The sequence below is a fragment of the Eulemur rufifrons genome, chromosome 1, assembly GCF_041146395.1.
Source record: "Eulemur rufifrons isolate Redbay chromosome 1, OSU_ERuf_1, whole genome shotgun sequence".
Lineage (NCBI taxonomy): Eukaryota > Metazoa > Chordata > Mammalia > Primates > Lemuridae > Eulemur > Eulemur rufifrons.
The window spans coordinates 52,585,312-52,608,034 of record NC_090983.1 but is presented as its reverse complement, the minus strand read 5'-3'; positions in this window follow the sequence as shown (position 1 = coordinate 52,608,034).

Here is a 22,723-nt window from a genome sequence, read left to right as displayed (position 1 = left end):
GTGTGTCCATTCCAGAACCCATCCCAAGCCTGGAGGAATGGAATATGCTGACAGGCCAGGCCCCATTGTGTCCCCACTGGAGCTGGGGAGGGGGGGTCTGCCCCGCTCAGAACATGGGAACTGACGTGGGGGTGGGAGGAGTTCCCGAGGAAGTTAGAGATGCTGTTTTCACAAGAAAAGGACATGTGTTGCCTGCTGACAGGTGGCTGCGCACTCCCCCACAGCAAGCCAGCGACAGAACTGGGTTCCTCCCGTTCTCATGGTCCCCTCACACGGGCGTCCTCCTCTACGGCAGAGCCGTTGCAAAGCAGCGACGCTGCGTTTACCCGGAAGTCACTCAGGCAAGGAACTCTAATGCGTCTCCAAAGTAAGATGCTTGCTCCCCAGGGATGCGCAAAACGATGCTTTGGGGCAAAGGAAGATAATATTATCATTTCTATGTGTAGTTATTTTTAAAATCTAAAACATATGAGAGCTTTACAAATATGTAATAGATTGACCCAAGTGTTCTCCCTCAGGCCTCAGTCGGTCCAACTCAGGTCACCTGTGGTGCAAGAAGTTCCATCGGGGAGGAAGGGGCGGCACGATATGGAGGGGCGATGTTGGTCCCACGTTCCTTTGTTCTTTCTCTGCACACTCTGCCGTGGCTGTGCATGTGATCTTCACAGGCTGTCTTCAATGTGGTTGTTTTTAAAAAGAATCTTCAGACAGGTCCATAAAGGCACCCGTGTGAAGATGTTCGCTGCAGCATTACGTGTGGCGGCTCCCATCCCCGGACAGCGGAGAGGCGACGAGTGGCCGGTGCACGCAGGAGTGTGGCGTGGGAGTTAGAAGCAACGGGTTGGACACCCACACGGTAACTCGGATGGACCTTCAAACACGGGGACTGGGGGGAGGCGTAAGAAATCAAACGCAATACATGATCCAACAGCATTTACACAAAGTAAAAATACTTACATACACAATTATAAAACCTATTTTTCAAGAACGCATACAAACAAAAAGAGGTACATTAAACCACTAGAAGGGTTAACTATGTGTTGGAAGGGGGATAAAAGTCAACCATACGTGCTCACTACGCACAATTGTAAGAGAAAGGCGCTGGCAGGGAACCACAATGACCCAGGAGAGTGATAAATTCAACCTTCTACAATGAGCTTTGAAAAATCATAAAAGTTAAATATATATTAAAATATTAAAAATACCAAAATATATGTAATAAAATAAGTTGTAGAATCTACGAGATGGGAATGACTATAAAAATCTGTAATTTGCAAAGATTTATTATCTGTGTTAAAGTACTTACAAATATTACTGAATCTAAAAATTCTGTAAACTTAAAAACATATACACTCTTGTTTTTCAAAAAGGCAAGTGTTCTAAATTTGCTGTTTTTTTCTGGATGATAAATAGCTGTCACCAGTGTGCCACCTAGTCAACAGTTTAGAAAAGAGTAAGTTCCCTTCATCTGTCTCTTTAATGTACAGTGATGTTTTAACAATGAGAGAGAAATGGCTTTTGAAAAGAAATTTGTACGAGACAGTATTTTTGAAAACAGGTGTTTAGAAATGTTTCCATTGTCTTGTGGTTTTCTTTTTAAAAAAGCAAAAACAAATTTACCATTTATAAAATCTCTTTAATATATCTGCATACTTTGAAAACATAAAGCAGAATTTTGGATCTGTTTAAAAATCTTCCAAAGTGTTTTAGAAGGTGGGTGGTTGTCTGAGCCCTTAGTTAAAAATATAAAATGCATGAGTTTCTAATAAGCTTGCAAGAACGAACGATTGACTTCAGGAAAGAGAAAAAATTTACCAGCTGAATTTCACTAAAGACCTTTAGTTAAGTGGTGGATGAGATGAAAAAGAATTGTGATTTCTTTCAGTGCCGCCTTCCTCCTTGGAGCTACCAACCTTTGTGAGGTGTCTTCTTCCTCTGTGTCAGCCACATGGCTCAAAAGCAAGTAGTAAACTTAGAATGGGACCTTCAAACCCCGTAACAATAAAAGGTTAAACCACGGTTTTAAAAAATAATAAAGCAGTGGCTGCCCAGGGTTGGGAGAAGAAAAGAGGGCCGAATAGTTGGATCACGGATTCTTAGGACAGTGGAAATATTGTTTGATATTACAATGGTAAATGTATGTCATTCTACCTTTGTCAAAACTCTTAGAATCCTCAATACCAAGAATGAATCCTAATGTCAATTATGAACTTTAGTTAATAATAATGTATCAATATTGGCTCATCAATTGTAACAAATGTACCACAATAATAGGAGACATTATTAATAGGGGAAATCGGGGGAGGAGACGTGATAAGGGGGTATTTGGAAACTCTTTGTACTTTCTGTTCAATTTCCACCTCCCAAAATAAAGCCTATTAATTTTTTTAAATGAAGCATTTTCAATTACAGTCCGCTTAGAACATTTTCATTGCAGTTTTTAAGTGAGAGCAAACATTTTTTGTACCATTAATAAATAAAACATTCAAAAATATTGTTTATCTTTAATTCATTTGCTTTAATTTGTATTTTCATGCATGTTTAATAATGTACAAAATGGATTATTACAGTAATACATGATTATAACTTATAAGGAAATCAATATCAATGTATTAGTGGTGCAGCCTCAAACATTTTTATTGATGCTGTGCACATTCCAAATGTTTGGTGCTGTCTGGACTAACACTTCCCTGTGGAGAAAGTGGACCTCTTGTGGCTCAGTGATCCTGGGGCGCTGGTGGAGCTGGGGGGTGCTACTGTGGCTGCCTTCCTGGGGAGCAGCGGTCGTGGTGGAGGGGTGGGGGCGCTGAAGGACTCGGTTTCTGTGGAGGGTGTGCAAGAACTGGAGCTGTCATAACCTGATCAAGTAACAGGCCAGGGAGGCAAGTGTGGAGCAATGCGAGCCACAGCCAGGTCCTGTCGCAGCAGGGGAAGATCAGACTGGCTTAAATGGGCAATTAGTAAATCAGGTAAGGACTGGTGGGCCCAGCAAATGGGGAAGCCCAGCAAAGCTTCAGAAGGGATAGCTTCCAGCAGCAAGGTCAGTTCTAGCAGACAGTCGGCTGTCAATACCTGTAACCCCCAGTTTCTTATTAAGGATCATGGGAGTGGTGAGACCCTGAGGGCTAGACTGGAAAGAATGGACCTGGGGCTGGGGGCGTCCAACAGGGCCAGTGGCCTAGGAGGAAGGAAGCAGTTCCCGCCTCCTCACTCACCACAGATAGAATTGAGAAATGGAACAGCTACTTCTTGACCTGTGGAGAGAAAGTGCTCCCCAGGACACCCACCATTATGGAGAAAACCCCAACAGCAGCCTCTCTCCCTGATCTCTGAACCTCAAGTTCCTTTGAGATGGTGTCCCATCAGGTACAGCACGGTTCCACATGTCCTTTGACAGCAGAAAACTCTTCACACTGCTATGCGGAGCACCAAATACACAAAGCAGATGAACGCAGAGCAGCCCTTGGAAGGGCAGAGAGGGCTGGAGGGTGGGAGCTCAAACACCTGACCATCCAACGTGGACCCCGAGGCATGAATTGAGAACCACTGCCAGGAGAGGCAAGTCCAAGCCCCTCGATGGGTTTTTGGGCATTCCTTGAATCACCCCATTTCATTCTCCCTTTGCCCTTGGCCATCCCTTGCTTTACATCTTACACTATCCCCTAATATAGAACTGCGTCCCCACATCTGAAGCCGTCTCATGCCTCTGTGCTTTTGCTTGTCCTGTTCCTTCTGATTGAGTGCCTTTCCCACCAGCTGCCTCTGATGCCTCTTCAGAATTCACCTGTGACATCATCTCCTCTGCTAAGCCCTCTGGGCTCCCATACAGCCCTGGATGTGCCTATATGTGAGAAGTTCTCTCTCTCTGCTGGAATTCTTTCCTTATCTGTCACCCCCAACTAAACTACAAACTCCCCAGGGGCAGGCATTTTTTAATCTGAGTCATTCATTCGCACTCACAATACATGGCTTAACTGATGCTGCTGTTTAAGCATTATCAGTGGCGGGTTTAGTATACAGGGGATGCTTTCTGGAAAGCAAGTCTGAGAAGTGAAGACAGCAGGGCACAATAAGGAGTGGCACAGTGCCTGGGAGGAGCTAGGGGAAGGGAGGAGCTGAGACCTGAGGGCCTGGGGACTGGAAACAGCCACACCTTGGGGATTTTTGCCTAGAATTACTGATAGTTCAAATCAGGTCTTGGATTTGACGTACCTGGCACCACTGCCCCTGATTAAGTTAGTAATGAGTAACCCTGGGGAGATGTGCTCTGGTGTGCAATAGAGGCCCTTTCCAGGAACAGCGCAGGCTTCTGATTACATCCCTGAGATGCACAGGCCTCCAGGGATCCTAACCAGCATAATGGACTTTGAAAAGGGAGACAGCTGCACTAAGAAAGTTAGTTCAAGTCCCTGGGGACAATGATGGATTGGTTAAGGACTCCATCAGGTCTGTCTGAGACTACCATCGTGGGAAGAAATCTTGTACTGGAATCATTTGCTCATGGTTAGGGAGGGGGAGATGGAAAAGCTTTTGTATTATGAGAACCAGATGCATTCCAGGCCTTGCTTTAAAACACTGGACAATTTCTCCACCTTGCTATTCTCCACATGTAAAACGAGCTGGCAATGTCCCCACTTCCCTGCTTCACAGGCATGTGACAAGAACAGATGGGACCAGCTCTGCCACTTGCTGGCTTTGTGACCTGGAGCTAGTTCTTAAAACTCTCCGAGCCTCAGCTTCCTCATGTGTAAAATGGGGACAATAATTGTATCCTGCTTCCTTTAATCAGCGAGATAATCTGTGCAAAGCTCTTAATACAGGGCCCGACACATATATGTGTATGTGTGTGTGTGTGTACATATATATGCACACACATAGAGAGAAAGCACTCAATAAATATTAGCTAGAATTATTACTGCTAACACACTGAGCCACTTGGGAGGGCTTAGTTGAGAATAAAAGGCAGCTGAGCTACCCAGAGGCAGGACAGCCTGAAGCCCTGGCGCTCGATGCTCAACAGGTGGATGTGGAGCAGCAGCAGCTTCAGTGGGAGCTTGTTAGAAATGCAGAGTCTTGGACCGTGCCCCAGACCGACTCTGAACTTGCAACTTAGCAAGATCCCGGGGTGATCACATGCACATCAAAGCTCAAGAATCGCTGGCCAAGAAGCGCTGGTGACATATCTACCACTTCCTAATTGTGTCACTTTGGGCAAGTTACTTAACCTCCCCATGCTTACTTTGTCATCTCTAAAACCTTACCTCATGGGTTCATGGCGGGCGGTGGTAAGTGCTATTCAGTGCTTGCTGTCTGCACTCTCCAGCCCCAGACTTGCTGCCAGGTTCACATTCTGGCTCCCTTACCTGGAGCAAGGTATGGCTGTGCGACCAGGGCAGTCACCTAACTGTTCCAAGCCTTAGTTTCCTGTCTGTTAAAATTGGAACCGTGGCTGTGCCTAGCTCCCGGGGTGCTGAAGCACTGAGTGAGATGTGCAGCAAAGGGCCAGGCTACTGCTCAAAGCATGTTTTAGCCCCATCAATGGTTTGTGTTGTTCAGAGTCCACACTGTGAGCTGAGTGTGTCCCCGCTTCACAGGGACCAGATGCTTCCTGCTGCCTGACCAACAGCTGCAAGAGCTCCCTGGGATACCAGGGTGGGCAGGGCCCAAAACTTCACAGGGCAAGGAGAAAGAGGAGGCAGGATGAGCCTGGGAGGCCAGCCATCCTGACCCTCCCAGCTTACTCACCTGGTCCCTAAGACCCACGAGAGGAGGGCCTTGTCTCACTAACTCACCATCAAGTTTATGTAGCGTCTAGCATTTTCCCCAGCACATAATGTAGGAATATTTCTAGGTGTACTGTGTGAATAAATAAAGGCTAGAAGAGGCTGGGCATGATGGTTCACATCTGTAATCCTAGCACTTTGGGAGGCTGAGGCGAGAAGATTGCTTGAGGCCAGGAGTTTGAGATCAGCCTGGGCAACATAGTCACTACAAAAAATTTTTAAAAATTAGCCATTTTGGTGATGCACACCTATAGCCCCAGCTACTCAAGAGGCTGAGGCAGGAGGATCACTTGAGCCTAGGAATTTGGGGTTGCAGTAAGCTATGATGATGCCACTGCACTCCAGCCTGGGTGACAGAGGGAGACTCCGTCTCAAAAAAAAAAAAAAAAAAATTAAAAATAAGTAAATATAGGATAGAGGAATACCGTGGTTAGAAACATGATTACCAAAGGGAAGACCCTTCCTCATCCTCTGTCTTTCCTGGACTTTATGGCTGCTAAGCTGTGCTGTTAGAATTGAAGCAAAGACAGCGGTGCTACCCCTGTCTTATTGTTGTCACTAACACCCTATTCTCATGGTTCCTCCTGGAGAGCCTTGTGTCACCACAAGAATCATGCCCTTTTAAGGCATGAACAGTCTCCCCAAACCCTAGTTGGGTTCTCTCTGTGAGGGTAGTGAAGAACTCTCATCTATTCCAGCTAAATTTAGGGGAAAAAAAATTCCATTGCTTGGAGAAGAATCTTGTGCACTGATAGCAGGCACAGTTTTGATTCCAAACCCAGAAGGGACCATGGCCAGTCAAGGGAGATGAGCCACTGTGGAAGTTGGGGACCTCTGTTTGTACCAGCTCCACCACCTCCCTCCTTCAAGGAGCAGTGTCTGCAGCAAGAAGGGCTCTGGAGTTGGGCAGGCCTGTGCCTGGACTGGCACTGCTACTTTCTTGCTTTCTGTAATGACATTAGGCTAAGAACTTATTTCTCCCAAAAGTTCATTTTCTTGTCTACAAAACGACGATAATAGAAACTGCCTTGCATAGATTGTCATGGGAATTACAATGGAACATGCTTTGGAAGTATCCAAAGTGGGACACCTGGGAGAGTGAACAGGTCACTATTAGTAATTGCACCAGACCACAGGTGTGACCTCAGCTGGTCCTGACAGACTGGCCCACACGATCTACCTAATCCCTAATTAAAGAGCACGTGCTAGGTGCTCTATGAGTGGTAGTGTCATTTTTATCATTATATCGGCTTGAGATAGCCATATTTAGCAAATACATGTTGTCCAAAAGATTTCACAGAACATACTTATACTAAGAAATTACTTATTATTTATCTGAAATTCAAATTTAACTGGACATACTGTACTTCATCCAGCAACCCTGTATAAAAACATTGTGTCACAAAAAGTTAAGTTATAAAGGTAAAACTCTGTTAAAACTAATGCCACAAAAAGGATTGCCTTCAAGAAACAAGCTATTGCTTTGGGGGTTTTTCCTCCCCACGAGTCACTGGAGTTCTGCTGGAGCTAGTCTTAGGAGAAGAAGGGGACGAGGGAGCAGATGAGGGTGAGGGAGGTGGGGAAACTGGAGAGGAAGGGGACTAAGTGACCAAGAGTCCTGCAAAGAGCAAGTGAAGATACCCTTAGACCCTTCAGGGCCTGGCTATTTAGGTAAGAGATTAAGGACAGAATGATCCTTTTTAGGGGGAAGGACACGTGGAGATTGGACAGCTCAGGGTCAAGGTGATGAGTTACACTTTCTATGCCCCAAAGGTAGGAGGTAGGAGGATATTTATTGGTGACATAAAGGCTTGGGCACTGTCTATCTCAACCCTGACATTCACAGCTTACGTTATCCATCCAGAATGTTCTCAGAGGTCTGCTGGGCAGACGTTTTAGCAGAGGAGAAAGGCTAGAAGATCTTTTTCTTTATCTGCTCTGTTTTTCAGCTCAAGGGTAATTAAGAACTTTCTCTATCCTGTTGGTGTGAGAAAACATAGCAAGAGAAGGAGGAGGATGAACTCTGCACTCTCAGCCCTGGGCACTGAGAAAGTCCTAGAACCGCTGCGGGAAGGAGGGGCAGTGGTTCCAAGCCAGGGTGGGGGGTGTCTCCTTCTTTCTGAGTCAGAGGGACACCTCCCCGTTAGTGTTGGGACTCCCCTGGGACTCATGTGAGCACCGGGGCGGTCACTGTCCAGGAGGACCAGCCTCTCGGTGGGTCCTCAGTGGGGCCATCAGCCCCCGCCTCACAGATGGGCCCCCTCCCCTGGGGAGGGGGTGGATGGTGTATTTAAGGCAGGTTAAGGAGTGAAATAAGGAATGCAAGTGTTTTAAAGTCCTTTGGCTTGGATAGGTCTGGATAGGTCTCCAGTTAAGCTTCTGTACACACACACGCACACACACACACACACACACACACACGCCCCTGAAGGTATCCTTTCTGAGTCCTGGAAGGAGAGGGAGAGAATTCCACCCTCAACCCGTTCCTGAAATCAGATCTCTGGGTTGCATGGAGATGATCAAGTGGAATAGGCAATTGTAAATCCCTTTCAAAGAGAGACAGCTGCAAGCTCTTGTGAAGCTCCTGTTCTGTGCTGCCCACCTGTGGTCAGGCGAGGAGAGAAATGCTGCTCCCAGCAAGGAGGGTCACTTCCCTCAGTCCCTCTTTCCCCTTCTTCCCCAACACATACAAAGCCAATGCCACAAACTCCCCGCTGCCCAACCAACAGAACCACGGCAAGACGGCAAGACGCAGAAATTGGGGGGACAGAGAGAGAGAGGGAAGGCACACACCTGACGCTTGTCTTCTGCACACCTTTTCCTGCTACTGGAGGTAAGAGTTTCTTTTCACTCCATAATTCCCTCACTCAGGTTTGGGCATCAGCTGGTTTCTACTCTGTCCCCTGTCCCCAGGGATCTGATTTCTTAATCATTCTTACATACCACAAGGCAACAAAGAGATTACATGTTCTAGGGCACTTATTTTGGACAGGATAATTCTTTGTTGTGGAGCTGTCTTGTGCATTGTAGGATGTTTAGCATTAAACATCTAGCTTCTACTCACTCATTAGATGTCAGCAGCTCCCCACCAGCCCCCACCAGGTGTGACAACCAAATCATTCCCAGCTGAGGACATTTGGTCTTGGGGTTGCTCTCAGGGGACTCTGGAGCTCAGTGATGGCCCCAAGATCTCCCAGTTAATCTATAAGCAGCTCTATTTCCTAGTATTTTGCTCATTCCCTTAACTAAGGTCAGCACTTTGAATATCTGTCAGCTTTGCTGAGCCAGGACTACACGGACTTCTCCTGTAACAGTAAGGGCTCCCCTCAGAGAGGCAAGTAAAGCCAGTGCCATTTATTCCTCCCAAGGGGAGGAGGAGCATTCCCATGGCCGGGTCCTAAAAGGACACCCTGCATGGGGCTGAGGACAAGCAACGCAGGCAGGAAGAAGAGGTGCACTTGCTGGAGTCACGGGTGACTGGTCGGCTCTGCCCCAGTTGGCTGTTACAACGATTCAGGACAAGCCACTTACCTGCAGAGATACGTAGCTTGCCTGGGTTTACATGTTTCAGCCCCATCTCTCTCTTCTGTAAAATGAAGGACTTGTATTGGAAAAATCTCTGAGATTCTGTAAGTGATCCAGGCCAGCCAGTGGATCACTGGTAGTTGGTGGCTAGAACTAGCCAAATGTATTCAGTTGAAAGAACTATGCTTTATTTGAGATCATGATCTTCCTACTTTTTGGTGTTAATATTTCGCTTTTAAATCAAACAATGGTTATAATGAATGATGGTTTAAAAAACCATTTATACTTAGCAAAATAGGATATTGGCAACCTCATGTTGATCCTTGAAAAAAAATTAAGTATTTTACATAAAATCCCAAAGTCTGGGAATGACTGATTAGAACCTTGGCCACCCCAGATGTGGAATGGGTGGCACAGGTTGCCCAGCCAGACCCAACACATTGAGATGCCTGACATGGTGCCCACAGGGAATGGCACCCACCTTTGGAATATAGCTTCCTTTCATGACAGGCAGGATTTCTCTGATCCCATGGATACTAGGATAAAATAAATCTTATCTTCCATTGGCATCCTTATTATACTACTAAAATTTATGAGAAAAATTCAACATGCATTTTGGCAGCAACAAAACAATAGCTACATGCTCCATTTTTGACACTTATGTGTACAAGCAGTTGAAATACAGTTCTCCATTAGAACCCATTTTTAATTAACTATGGAGTCTGTTGCTTTTCATTTGTTTGGGTTAAATTAAACTGAGCAAATATGCATTTGTTTGTTTGGTTGGTTGGTTTTTGCTTTTTTTTTTTTTCGAGACAATCTCACTCTGTTGCCCAGGCTGGAGTGCAGTGACTTGATCATAGCTCACTGCAGCCTTCAGCTCCTGGGCTTAAGTGATCCTCCCATCTCAGCCTCCCAAGTAGCTGGGACTTTGGGCATGTGCCACCATGCCCAGCTAATTTTAAAATTTTTTGTAGAGATGGGGTTTCACTATGTTTCCCAGGCTGGTCTAGAACTCCTGTCCTCAAGCCAACCTCCCACCCCAGCTTGAAATATACATTTGACCACGAACTGGGCTAATGCCAAAAGAGGGGCTGTGTGTGTAGGCGGTGGGGGGAGTGGATGAGATGTGGCTGCTGCCTTCAAAGGGGCCACAATCCAGGAGGGTGACAAGACCAGAAAGCAACAAGCTGTAGTCAGGGAAGACCTGAGGTGGACTCAGTCTCAGTGTGGAGTGGGGATGGGAAGAGGAAAGGGGACAGTTGGGAGGAGGCACAGGTCACCGTTGACAGGGGACCAGCATTATGGGAGAAGGTAGTATTAGATGGACCAGACATGCGAGTAACTTGAGGGCTGCAACTGTGTAATCACTCTAGTATCCCTCGTTCCTGGCAGCCAGTAAGTGCTAATCCATCTTGGAAGAATTACTTAAATAAAGGTTAATGATAGTGAATGTGCTCATTAAAACAAAGAGTTAATAGCACTATGCTTTTTTTTTTTTTGGATTTAAAGCTATTCAGGAAAAGCTCTCAGTCTATGCAGGTTTTGTGTGCATTAAACAGGGATGCTTCCCATAATTTAATTCAGTGCTGTAGTACTTATTTTTTAGCACAAGAGGGAGCTGCTGCCTAGTTTATTTAACTAAAACAGACTGCAGGTTTGCCCTATTTCCTTTCAAACTACAATAGTATAGTATATTGTGCCATTTAACCACCCTCCCAAAAAATAGCCCACATACTAAAAACCTGCTATCATAATTTAATAAAAGTATTACCAGTAGTGCATTATTTTCTAATGAATTTCTCCTAAACTACATAATCAATAAAGGAAAAAAGATATAACATTTTAAATGTTATATGAACAGAGACCTTAGGCCAGACTGGAGGGTTTTCAGAGGCTTAAATAAACTCAGGGTTTCCCAGTAAATGGAAACGGGGCTTATAAAAAAGCCTCAGGGCCTCATATAGGGGCGACAAGACCGAGATAAGAGCCATTTCTAAGTGCTCAAGTTTTCACGAGGGTCAAAATCTCACTGAGATGTTGGCTGAATACAGCTTTCAAACCTTAGGACTTTCAATTTTGTTTGCAAAGAGCTACAAAGATTAGACCATGAAGTAAATAAAATTCAGCTTACCTTGAATCAAGAACATCTGATACATACATTAATCAGAATTTAGGGGGAAAATAGCACGTAATTCTATGATTTGAAAGGATTTTTTGCTTTACTAATGCATTCTTTTCAGAACTTTTTCCAAGCAATCTCCCTAGTATTGTATATTAAAAAAAAAATTACCAAAATCAAATCTGCACACTATTTTTCAGAGACACCATTTCTAGCAAATAAAGAGTGTGCTTTTATCATCTAAAACCAGCCCCCTATAAATGACTATGTCCAGTTCCTTTAGATGTGGGCCAGTGTTACTAAGGTAAACAGAGCTCAATGTGATTTTAACCATTTGAGAATGAAATACAGAAAAGAAAGAGCTGAGAGTGAAGCAACATTTTACCAATTCATAACCAAATTCAATCTTTGTGGCTCATGCCTGTAATCCCAGCACTCTGGGAGGCCGAGGCAGAAGGATCGCTTGAGGTCAGGAGTTCAAGACTGGCCTCAGCAAGAGTGAGACCTGTCTCTACCAAAAACAGAAAAAGTTAGCCAGGTGTGGTGCTGCAGGCCTGCAGTACCAGCTACTCGGGAGGCTGAGGCAGGAAGATCGGTTGAGCCCAAGAGTTTGAGGTTGCTGTGAGCTAGGCTGACACCATGGCACTCTAGCCTAGGCAACAGAGGGAGACTTTGTCTCAAAAAAAAAAAAAAAAAAAAGAAAGAAAGAAAAAAAAAGAAACAATGAAACAATCCCTTTGTTCCCCCTAGAACTACTTCATTATTAACGATTCTTCTTGGAGCAAGTCACAGCTTTCTGGCATGCCCAATGGCCACACAGACACTCCCATGTCTGAATGTGAGTGTTTGGGTGTCACCTTCTCCCTTGTATTGTTGACTCATAATATTCACTTCCAGAGGGTGAGAACTATGCCTTCTTCACTTCTCTGTCACCAGTAAGAGCCTAGCCAGAGGTGGGCTCTTCATTTGTGTTTAGAAAAATATCACAGCCAAGGGTGACTGAAAAATAAAAGGGAAAGAAAATGAGACTTTTTATACTTACAGGTTGTGTGTGTTTGTTTGTTTATATGTGTTGGTTGTTAAATCTTGATGCACTGGTCAAGAGGTAGCAGAGAGTAGTGGTGAAATGCATGGACTCGGATGTCTTGGGTTCAAATCTCAGCTCCGCCCCTTCTAGCTGTGTGGTTTTGGGTAAGATTCTTGTCTTTTCGATGTCTCAGTTTCTTCATCAGTAACATGAGGATGAGGATGATGATAAAACTTACCATGTAGGGTTTGTAATTTATAAAGTACTCAGAACAGTGCCTGACACAAAGTAAATACTATTAGTGTTTCTAAACTAGAATGATTATACTTAGTGAGATGTAGTCAAAGTGCACTTTAATTCATTAAAAGCCAAATAAAGCTTTAAAAAAATGCAATGGAGATGGGACGATGGGAATGTTCTGGAATTATATAGTGGTGATGGTTGCACAGGCTTGTGAATATATTAATACTAAAAACCACTGAATTGTACATTTTTAAATGGCGAATTTTATGGCATATGAATTATATTGCAATAAAAACTGTAATGGAGAAAAATTCAATTCAACAAATAATTGTGGACACATCATAGGTACTCAATCCTCTCCTGGGTTCAGTGCAGAATATAAAAGTAGTTTAGGACCTAATGTTTGCCCTGAAGGGTATTATTTAAGGAGCATCTGCAAAGGAGAGCGTCATTCACTTTTCTCAGCTCACTGGGGAAGACGTTGCCATCCACATGTTTTACTCTGAGACTCAGAAGCGTTATATAACTTGCCCAAGGTCCCACAGGAAGTGTGGGTAGCAGGAACCAGCTGGCTAGTTCTACCAAACTACCTTATTCAGGTAGGGACAGTCTTGTTGGGGACAGAGGATTTACATCTATAAAGTAATTTGTGAAGAAGACACCTCAGTATATTTGGTAAGGATGATCAGAAAGAGTGCAGGCAATGAGCGGCTGGTGGTAAGGGAAGGTTTTTTGGAGGCAAAAGCCTTTGGGAGGGGCCTTTGCAGGTGGGTATGGTTTTAGCTCTGCAGGTCGGCTGCAGTGCGAGTAGACGTCTTTAGATGTGTATAAGAAGTGCTCACATAACTGCTTTTCCTAAAGTGACGCATGTTCTCAGGTTGAAAATGCTCACGCTGATCATATTAACAAACATGGATGTATATGAATTTCATATTCGCATCAGAAATTCATATGAGCACAGCTGAAGCCATAGGCACTTGTTTTGACCAATTATATCAAAGTAGGCTGCTAACGAGAGAATGAGAACAATCTAAAGACAATTTAGGTTGCTTAATGATCCATTTGCTTGTCTCTTCATTTAGTCAACAATTTTTTTTAGCATCTACCTGTCTAAATACCTGAGAATATAAATATAAATAAAATGCATTTTTTGTTCTTCAGGAAGATTCCAAGCTAGGAGCTGCCATGAGATACACAAGAAAATGCCATAAAGGGATAAATGGCATATACAGCAAAGGGCTCTGGAAAGGAGAATGGAAATACAGGTTTAAAAACACTACGTTGCATTGATGTTCAAAAAATAAAGATTATTCAAGAGGTTTATTTTTCTGGCCAAAAAAAAAAAAAAAACTCTCAAAAAGTACTTTAGGCTCACGTAGCAGAACCTTCACTGGCTGGTAGAAGGGGAAGAAAGATTTAGGGAAGAGACGGAGAGGCCCCCTCACTCTGCCTCCTGCTCTCCCCTGGTTGTTGGCTCCCTGGGTGGTAGGTGGGTCACTGGCCCAAAAGTGGGTTCGAATTTGAAGAACAATTCCCCTGTTCTACCCTTCCAAGCTGACTTCCTGAGGGAAAATGTGTCGGGGTTTGAGGAGGAAGCTAGACCCCCTTAAGGATGTTAGGAAAGAGATGATCGATCTCCTCTAGGAGGAAATTAGTTTCTTCTGGAATTAGTGCCCCATTTTGACTCAATTCTCACCCAAGAACACTTTTCAAAAATAAGGAAACGTTTTTAATTAAACAGAGAGAAAACTTATTATGTAAAATATATATAACATAAAATTTACCATTTTAACCATTCATTCTTTCTCTCTCTTTCTCTCACACACACACATTTTTTTTTTTTTTTTTTTGAGACAAGGTCTGGCTCTGTTGCCCAGGTTGGTCTCTAACCCCCAGCCTCAAGTAATCTTCCTGCCTCAGACTCCAAAAGCACTAGGATTACGAGCATGAACCACTGCACCCAGCCCATTTTAACCATCTGTAAGTGTGTAGCTCAGTGGCATTACATACATTCACAGTGTTGTGCAACCATTACCACTAACCATCTCCAGAACTTTTTTGTCATCTGAAACTGAAACTCTGTACCCGTTAAGCAATGACTCACCCCTCCCTCCAAACACTGGTAATGTCTATTCTACTTTCTGTTTCTATGAATCTGCCTATCCTAGGTAACTTATATAAATGGAATCACACCATATTTATCCTTTTGCATATGGCTTATTTCACTTAGCATAATATTTTTAATGTTCATCCATGTTGTAGTATGTGTACGAATTTCATTCTTCTTTAAGGCTGAATAATATTCCGTTGTACGCTTATATCACCTTTTGTTTATCTATTCATCTGCTGATGGACACTTGGGTTGTTTCCACCTCTTGGCTATTGTGAATAATGCTGCCATTGGGAGCGCTGCATACAAGTATCTTCAAGTCCCTGCCTTCGGTTCCTTTGGGTATATGTCTAGCAATGGAATTGTTGAATCATATGGTAATTCTATGTTTAGCTTCTTAGGGAACTGCCAAACCGTTTTCCACAGCAGCTGCACCATTTTACCTTCCCACCAGCAATGCACAAGGGTTCCAATTTCTCCACATCCTCCCCAACAGCAACTGCAGAAGAGTGGAAAGAATCCTGAATTTTGCACTGGAAGTTTATTTGAATTAAATTGGTAAATGCTTAAAGTGAAAAATTCAAGTGGAGTATTTCTACTCGTGCGCTGTGTGGAGGGGACCAAAGGGAGAGCAAGAGTCCACCGGCACAGAGGCCACACTGGCACAGGGAGAGAGGTCCCAGGCCTGGTCACGCCCCACAGCGACCACCAGCAACAGTTTTTAGGTTACTTCCAGAAATTTGATGTTAATATAAGAGAATTATCCCCTAGCTTGGACATCTGGGGCAAGAATTTCCTTTCTGTGGGGACTGTCTGTCTTGATGCCCAGCCCACCCTTACACAGTGACAGTGGCGTCCCTTCCCCAGTCCGTGGCAGCCTAGATGCAGCGTCCTCCTTACACTTGCAGGCACTTGCGGGGGTGGGGAGTCTGTACAGCCTGGGAGAGTTCCCAAACAGTCATTGAAACTCTGTAGGGGGTCGTCCCATCCGTGCCCATGTTCACAGACAGTGTGGCTAGGACTTACAGACTCTCCTCAGCTTCCTGATACAGCTGGTGCTCAGGGACCATCCTTAGATGTACATCTTGAAATGTTTTTCAACAATTGCTGTAGAGAAAGTCTCCAGGCATGGTGTCACTGTCGCTGCAGCTGGCAGAGTTCTAGAGCTGGGGTGTGAGGGGCCTGGGGTGAAGGCGTGTGGCTCCGCACCGGTGTGTCCAGCCCCACCCAGGGTTTTCACACTGTCCAGCAAGCAGTGACCCCTTGGTGTGGTCAAGCACGGAGGCGTCTTTCCCCTCTTTTGCCCTTGGAAGATCCTGTTCTTGTACCTGTCCGGTATCATAAAGATTTATAAGTGGAAAGGAAGATTCACTCTCCATCTCTAGAACTCTCCAGATAGTTAATTCATAAAATGTTACAGGGATGCTTTTGCCGAGAGACGCTGGGGTATAGCCCACTGCGGGGGCTATTCCTGGGGTCCTGCCCCGCTGCTCCAAGCTCTGTGTGTTGTTTGTAGAGAGACAGACAGAGCGAACCTGAATGTGCTCTTGGACTGTGTGGGACACGTGCTCTGGCCAGCCGCCCCCTGCAGAGAACATGGCCGTGTTAAGTTACTGCTCAGCGTTCATGGCCCTTGGTTTTCAAAAGCTGTTCTGTGATGCCAGTTTGTGTCCTGTGAGTTTATGGAAAAATTCATAAATTGTATTATTGGGAGCTGGAGACCAAAGAGAAGTGCATCCCATCATCTGAGCTTTTGAGCGATGCTGTAATGAGGCCTAGTTTAATACCAATAGGAGACTAATGAGCTTATCTAAAAATATATGCACCGAATATCATTTTACAGATCTAGACGATGAAATTCAGGGCTGAAGAAATGAACCTGGCACAACAACAACCTGCAGTTTCCCTTGGTCTTTAAAGAGATGAGTTCTGGGAACAAATGCTAGTTTAGTGATTCAGTGCAGCCTTTTTGTTGGCCTGCCCTCATAAAGAAACAATTTTACATTTGTGATTAAAAGGCTAGTGAATTTAGCCCCTTCAGATTTAAATATTGAAGAAATCTATGATGGTATGTTTGTTTTTACAACAGGTTTTTCATGTTTTGGAATTAATTTTGTTCTACATGGGATAAAATTGGAGAAACTCTGAGATGATACTAAAAATCAGAAAATTACAGCTTAATTAAAAGTGTTGGCCGGGCGCGGTGGCTCACGCCTGTAATCCTAGCACTCTAGGGGGCCGAGGTGGGCAGATAGTTTGAGCTCAGGAGTTCGAGACCAGCCTGAGCAAGAGCGAGACCCCATCTCTACTAAAAAAAATAGAAAGAAATTATATGGACAGCTAAAAATATATATAGAAAAAAAAATTAGCCGGGCATGGTGGCGCATGCCTGTAGTCCCAGCTACTTGGGAGGCTGAGGCAGGAGGATCGCTTGAGCCCAGGAGTTTGAGGTTGCTGTGAGCTAGGCTAACGCCACGGCACTCACTCTAGCCTGGGCAACAGAGTGAGACTCTGTCTCAAAAAAAAAAAAAAAAAAGTGTTGCCCCTAAAATATCTTGCTTTCAAAGAGGTGTGATATGAACACCTAGTATAAAATTCAAAAGGATGTCTTTTTTCTCACATAATCCGCTCTTTTTTAGTTTGTTATTAATACTTTTGGTATGTGAGAAAATGATCTCTAAATTTTCAGTGTAAAACATCTTTGGTGTTGCAACATAACTTGCAACATAACTGTTAGATGCTTGTTAGGTGACTTTTCTCTCACATAAATATCTGTTTTTTAAAGCCCTTCACTCTTGGTACTTAAGAAATTATATTATTTTTCATTGTAGAATAATTAGAAAATTGACATTCAGAATTGATACTTAGCTTAACTTGCAAACTTATGCTGTTTGTTCTACGGGACTAGAGCTCTCAGGTTTTGCTCAGAGACAACTGGCACCAGTGGCTTAGACTGCACACGGGGATGGCTCAGGGTGGGGTGGGGGTGTCGGCACTGGCTGAATTAGAGGTTGGATTAAGGGATCCCTCACACCTCGGTACCTTCTAACTCAAGTGATTATAGTTATTAGGGTGTTGGCCACAAACTGCTACCGATTCTGTGTCTCTGTACATGGAGCGCAGGGCCTGGGAAGGAGTCAGCCTTAATAAGTAGCTGCTGGCTGGCTGAGATCCTGCAGAACCCGGCTGCTTCTTTATGGTTTTCAGGTTGTTGCACAGTTCAGAGACTCTACTCAGATTTGCCACAGATAATTTTGACACTCCAGAATGAGGACTTGTATCTACTTCTTCCTATTAAAGTCTATTATTTGAACTTAGGACTCTGTTCATCAAAATCCTATTTATTCATGACTCAGTTTTAAAGGCTATTCTGGTTGGATGGAATGAAACCACTGTGTGTCTGCTGGGGGTCTAAGATCTAAGATGACAGCATCTTTCCACACAGGTGTCTGTACCGTGCACTCTGGTGTCCCCTTAAGCAACATCGTGTCGTCCATGGTCTAAGAGAAGGAGACAGTGTGAGCAGCTCTGACAGAGGATGAGCAGGAAGGGAGTGGGAACCTGAACAAGGTAAACCCAGAATCTGACGTTTCCAGAGTTTTCCCCCAGCTCTGCCTTCCTTGCCCGGTGTGTGTCCGGGGTGTCCCTCCACTCAGATGACAGGTGTGCTGTGAATTTTTGTCTCACTGAGTGACCTCTGTGTGCTGCCTGTTACAGCAGTGGGCTTTTGTGTCACGTCACTTTTTATCGGCACCATGTTCTAACCAACGGAGCCAACCGGCCATTCACTCAATCGCTTTTTATTAATAAAAATTATAACTATTAATAATTATCCATTTAATAGAATTTTCACAAGAAAAGAGTTTAAATTACTAAAAACAATTCATGTAATATTTCTTCTGATTATAAAAGTAATGTTAGTTGTAGAAAGTTTGGAAAATTCTGGGGAAGCAAAAGGAAGAAAATAAAATCATCTGTTAGTTCAGATCTGAGAGAAATTGTTAGGATTTTTTATTATAGTATATTCCTGTTCGATTTCTATTTGGTCACATTAACAAAGGTATATATTACAAAGATGTGAATGTACTGTACATTTCGTTTCTAACCTTCTTTTTAGTTCAGTATATCCTCAGTCTTTCCTCATGTCAGTCATTTTTTTCTGCTATGTTTTAGCAACTATATTTGATATGTTGGGGAATTATAAATGACCAGTTATTGAAAAAAGTTAACAGGAGAAATAGTAAAAACTGATACATACCTAAACATTTAGTTTTAAATCCAAACAAATGTGTATGCATTCCCCAATCTTTCGGCTATAGACTGAAAGCCCTTTCTTGGAGAGTGGGTCCACTTAATCCAGTTTCTCAAATAGGCCATATCCATTATATCCAGTTTGATTTCCATACAGTAGGTGGAGACTGTGAAAGACATTTAAAGATACTGAATGCAACCTTCTAGATTTTTCCAAGCTTTTAATAACAAATACAACCGGTATAAATAGCTGTTTAGAATGAACATGGCTATACCTTAGGCAGCATGCTGTTGAGCTTTTTGGAGCACAGATGTGAGGATTGTCCAAGAGAGTCCTGTCAGCCACCAGGGTTTTATAGGAGAGTGAAGAATGTCCATCAATTTGGTAAATTGGTTAGCAGAGTTAGAAGAGCATCTCCCCTTTCCACTGCATGAGTGTGCCATAAGTAGGCACCCAGTCCCCTGTTGCTGGGGATTCTGGTGGTTTCCTATTGTCTTCTCAAATTTGCACAAATCCATGATGATCTTCAGGATGAATTACTGGAGATGTAATCGTGGATTTATGTCCATGTGTGTGTATACACATAAAGGCACTATGTCTTTGAGACATATTGTCAGATTACTTTCCAAAAAGATTGTGCTAGGTTATACTTACTTCCATCAGATTGTAGGAGAATGCCCATTTTAATATTCCCTTTTCAACACTGAATTCAATAACAACAATGTGAAAACCTACAAAACTTGCTTAGTATGATACATGAAATTTTAAATTGCATTTTATTTTAGTTTGCATTTTTTAAAATTTAGAAATGAATATTTTCCATTTAAATCATTGTATTTCTTTGTGAATTGATGAACATATCCTGTGCTCATTTTTCTTTTCATGTATTTCTCTACTTCAGGTTGATTTGTATCTACTCTTTATAAATTAAGGATCTTAAACCATCATCCATCATTTATAGCAAACTTTTGACATTATGTTTGCTTCTGTCATTCAATAAGAGTTGCAAATATAAACTCATTTACATATAAACCTAAGGAGAATACACCTTGAATTTAAACATTAAATACAGATAATTTTTAGATAGTTTAGATATTTTTTCCTTTATTTGGTTAATTAGGATATATTTGTTCATCATTATTTAGTACAAGCACCAAGATTCTTTGAGGCTCAATTTCAAAATAGTAGTTTGTATATTCTTCAAACTTCTCAGGTAAATGATTACAGACCACCGTAAGGTATAGCCCATCAGACCTTTTCAGCTATTATGTAATATTAATATTTACTTCATCTGTATAAAAGTATCAGTGACTTAGAGTACCTTGTATGAGTCTTATTTTCAGACTCTGCTGTTTCTTTTGCCTTTCAGAAAAATCAGGGTTTGAATTAAAATATCTTATGCAACATCTATTGATATTAACCTGAATTATATTTTGCAGGGAAAAAGGATAAAGAGGGAGATCTTTATGGTGCCAGTTCAATCTCTAAATTTGTCTTCATGGCTGAGTTTAAGGATCAGTTATAAAGTTATACATATCTTTGGTCTAGTACGTTTAGATTATTCCATATGTTTATTAATCCAGTTATTTATTCTTGGAGGTTATTGTTTTCTAGCTTCTTTTGAAAATCTGTCATTTAAAAAATTTAGGCACTTTGTTTGAAACAAGGTGCAACATAAAAGACAAATGTTTGCTTTAATATTGTCCAAATAAGTAGACTAAGAATTCAGATGGCTATGGATGAGGAATTGTTTCAATCTCATTTTGTGATACCTTGGATTCCAACCCGCCCCCCTCCCCCTGCCCACCAACACACATGCAACTTGGGTGGAAAGGAAGTCGCAAAATTAAACAAATCTCATGGGGTTTTACAACTCCAGAGAGCTTGGAAATCCTTGTCTGTAGATTTCAGTGACCATTACCAGAGCTCTTTCAGGCCGGCTGTAGAGTCTACAGGGGATGACTTTTTTTTTTTTTTTTTTTTTTTTGAGACAGAGTCTCGCTCTGTCACCTGGGCTAGAGTGCCGTGGAGTCAGCCTAGCTCACAGCAACCTCAAACTTCTGGGCTCAAACAATCCTCCTGCTTCAGCTTCCCTAGAAGCTGGGACTACAGGTGCGTGCCACCACGCTCAGCTAATTTTTTCTGTTTTTAGTAGGGACAGGGTCTCGCTTTTGCTCAGGCTGGTCTTGAACTCCTGACTGCAAGAGATCCTCTCGCCTCAGCCTCCCAGAGTGCTTAGATTATAGGCGTAAGCCACCATGCCCGCCCCCACCCCCAGGCCTCTTTGAAACCTTTTGTTTTTCAGCTCCTTAAGATCACATCCAAAATTTGTGATACTGATTAAAATTGCATTTATTATGCAATTTAATTTGCAATATTAGTGTTTTCTGCCTATAACATGGCATGTGTTTATTCCAGTCATCATGTGTCCCTCGGTGAAGTTGGGTAGCTTTCTGCCTGGCTCTACATACTTTTACATTAAGATTGTTCCTGGGTATTTTATGTTTTATGGCTATTGTGAAAGGGACTTAATTTTTATCTTTTCTACCAGGTTATTGATATAAAGGAAAGGTATTGATATTATAATCGTTTTTCTAATGATTTTCATGAGGACAAATGATGATGAATTCATATCTTTTTGTTGCCTTGTCTAATTGGTACAGGCACCATCAGGTAGCATCGATGCTCTTCAGCACTCCTGTCTGGTCCGTGGAGGGCTTCTGACCTTTAACTGTAATCATGATGCTGGTTATGGAGTTGAGGTGTGTGTGACTCTTGTTCAGTTGCAGTGGATGTTGACCTTATGAAATGGGTTCCTGAGGCAGTGAAGTCAATAATATATGCAGATTCCTAATGTTTGCATTTGTGGCCTTGTCTCTAGTTGGCTATTCCAGACTCTTTCTGCCTAGTAAATATCTACAATTGAGATTAATTGCAGTTTTCTTATTGTGTGGCATCATTTTCAGGTTTTTAAGACCTCTACTGTTTCATCCTTTTATTTGGTCCCCTATTTTGGTGTTTTCTTACTTCCGTATTTGAATATCACCTGCATTTCAGTTGGCAAACAACTGCCTGTGGGCCAAATCTGGCCCACTACCTGTTTTTATAAATAAAATTTTATTGAAATAGAGACATGATCGTTTGTTTACAGAACGTCTACGGCTGCTTTCTCACCACAGTGGCAGAGTTGAGTAGTAGACAGAGACTGGATCACCCTCAAGCCTTAATTATTTACTGGGCAGACCCTGTTCTCCTCCCCGTGCTGGGCCTGTGAACCTACTCAATGTCCACCGCAGGGCCCTTGCTTCAGCAGTTTTCTCACCAGGCATCATTCCTGCCCTTCCAGGGTTTATACTCTACTGGAGAGAGATAGGCAATAGAAAAAAATTAGTAAATTATATAGTAAAGTAGAAAGTGCAAAGAGTCAAACAAAGAGGGCTGAGCAGAAGCAGGAGGGTGGCACAGGCTCACTGAGGTTCTTCTGGGTTTGTGCCCAGCCCCTGCTGTTCCACTCACCTGCCCACCCCGTATTCCTTCCCCTAGGGGACCCTTTGGGTAAAGCTGGACTGTCTGCGCACCTCCTTCCCTCACCTCCCCAGACAGAGCCAGTGCACTCCTTGGTCTCCAAGACCTGTGGGTCCCCAGGGGAGGAGCCTGGGGG